The sequence below is a fragment of the Morone saxatilis genome, unplaced genomic scaffold (assembly GCF_004916995.1).
Source record: "Morone saxatilis isolate NCDOM2014 unplaced genomic scaffold, NCSU_SB_2.0 Contig2, whole genome shotgun sequence".
NCBI classification, from domain to species: domain Eukaryota; kingdom Metazoa; phylum Chordata; class Actinopteri; family Moronidae; genus Morone; species Morone saxatilis.
In genome coordinates, this window is record NW_023339762.1 from 1,775,685 (window position 1) to 1,778,380 (window position 2,696).

The 2,696-nt window shown below is 35.9% G+C and overlaps 1 protein-coding gene across 1 annotated transcript in view; it reads right to left on the reverse strand.

Annotated features, from left to right (window-relative positions):
* Nucleotides 1-300: 300 nt before the first annotated feature.
* The window catches only part of vps9d1 (VPS9 domain containing 1), a 28,608-nt gene continuing 26,212 nt past the window's right edge, over nt 301-2,696 (reverse strand). Inside the window, exon 17 of the mRNA XM_035664818.1 lies at nt 301-2,353. The gene's annotated coding sequence lies outside the window, so the exon portion shown is untranslated. The remainder of the gene's footprint in view (nt 2,354-2,696) is intronic.

The window sequence follows — 2,696 nt, forward strand, 5'->3', positions numbered from 1 at the left end:
AGTAACGTTACATGAACAGCTAGCTAGACAGCAAACTAGCTCAATGTTTGTGAACAGCTAATAAATACATAATTGGCTGGCCACAAGGCACCCTCAGCCCCGTTATTAGAAGTTTTTGTTTCAAGACTAGTCGTGTTGGTGCCACACTGGAACCAGTATTCCTGGCCTAGAGCTGCTAGTTGGTTTGAGATTGGGGAACTCGCTCTGAACCAGCCCTCAACTGCCTTGGTAAAAGCCCAAGTATGTTAAATCTTTGTGATACATGAGTCAGACTACTACAGATATTAAATGATTTAAACATTTCTCTTTATTGAACCAACTCTCAAAAACACACATTCACCACTCTCATTCTAACATTCCCATCCTTTTACAGTAAAACTGTTTCATAATGAAGTGTCACATTCAGTTTTTAAATGCTATGCAAAACAATAAGTCATTTACATAAATGCAGTGGTTCAGTACACTTAAAATATCACAGCATCCATTTTTATTATAATTACATAAACATTTATTACATAGACATAAATCTGTTTTTGGTGTTAATGTCACAAAATGTAGGTAGTAGTAATAAATCCAAAACAATTCTTAAGACATCTTTTCACATCTTTTGGACGCACACAAAATAAAAAAAATTAAATAGTACATTCAAGCAAACAAACAAATCAAACTAAATGAAATGGCAATTTATAAAACTATTTTTTCAGTCTGTAAGCGACACTGGAAGAAAGTCTGCTTTAGGGGCGTCTTTGAAACACAAGCCAAACATTATTTTTGCTTATTTTAGCCCATTTATTACACATAAAGTGTCATTTACATACCATGATTAAAGATATTTGAATGTTTTCACGCCCTTCTTCCAGGAGCTTTTGGTTTCCATTTATTCATTCATGCATTACAAACTTGACTCAAACACATGAAACCTGCTTGACATTAAGATGTGAAAGACATTGTTTTTTTTTACCTTGCTGCACACTGAAGAAAAAAGAAAAAGGCATGCTTTAAAAAAAGTTAATGTGATTTGCAGAAAAAAAACACCAGAATATTTCAGGTAAACATCCACATTTGGCATGTATTTAAAACCAAACAGCCTGAAGGACTTAATTTAGAAAATGTCAAATATCAGTAAGGGAGCCAAATCAACATGACTCAATCCCTTTAATACCATTCAACTTATATTATCCAAGCACCACAAGATGGCTAATCAATTTCCAAATTTACAGGTTGGCATTTTGCTGCCATCCTGCTGCCATCCTATGGTTGTAAATTTGGGCCCCTGTAGACATCAAGGGAATCATTGAGAAATGGGTGAAAAGTGTAAAATGGCCTGTGAAAATCACCTTCTCCTAGCATTCCTTATATTTACGAGAATCTACCGGGCCCGAACAAAAACAACCAATCAGCGCCGAGAAGGATAGCGGATTGTTGAGTCTCACTCACACTGGATTCTTGCAAATACCATTAGGAGCACTAGGAGTCATCAGAGGAACCTGATTGTTTCACAGATTATCTGTCTCATGGACTACTGTCAGGATACAGTGAAAGTTTCAGTGAATATGACAAAAGGTTATTTTAATAAAAGTTACATACTGCAGCTTTAAGCTAAATATGGAAGTGTATGCACACAGACAAGTCAAATGTTATTGAACAAATTCATAATTTCAGTCACATGTATCTGCAGTCCCCCGTGGCTTGGCTTGCAAATTGTCTTACAAGCAACCCAAACACACACAAAAAGTGCAACAGTATTACTACCTACAGTAAGTACTACCCAACTTAAATGTTTTGTTTCGTCTGTCTGCAGATAGAACTCAAAAACCATCATCCAGTGTAGCCTCACCCCTGAACACTTCAACACCCAAAGTGCATACATTTATATTTCGAATTCAGTCTGTGGATGGATTTTGACATCAGTTTTAAAAACATATGAACACACACATACACAGTCTGTTTTGAGTTTGTAGGTTTTTTGTCCTACAATATGGTTTACAAATATATTACCTCATTAATAAATCATACTGCAGGTTTTTCCAAAAGGAACCCTAAGTCAACTCCAACCTCAACCACATACAATAGTCCCTTTAACAATCCAGTGCTAGTTAAAATGCCTTACAGTTTGAAAACACGCCTTTAGAGGTCCCAGCAAAGCCCCATACAGGGGTCTGATTTGGTAAAAAACAACTCATAGGCACTGGTTTAGTCCTCTGTTAGAAACAGTGTAAAACAAGGTCCTTCTGTTAAATGTACAGTATGTCTGTGTGTACAGAATAACTTGCAGGAGGCTGCAGGTTCAGCTGTAGCGCAGCAGGGAATGCAGGAAGAACTGCCAGGAAGGTCCTCTTGTGACTGTAGCAGCCTACAACACAAAATGGAATATATTATTTATTTATTTATTTATTTATTTATTTTTTTTAAATATAGTAGAAGAAGAAAAAACAAACATTTGGTTTCGGAGAGGTCCAAATGGAGGGCAAGTTGTAATTATTTTTCATGTCAGCTAGTATTGGCTTCACACGTGGGTAAAAAGTGTGTTTGAACCTTTAAAGCTGCTATGTGTATAGAAGATACTCAACTCAGCAGTACAAAAACTACTTGATAAAAAGCTGCTGCTAAGCTGGGGTGTAGGTCAGGTTATTTATTTATTTATTTATTTTTTGCACAGATTAGAATTACATTTAAAAAAACGACAAAGATAACAA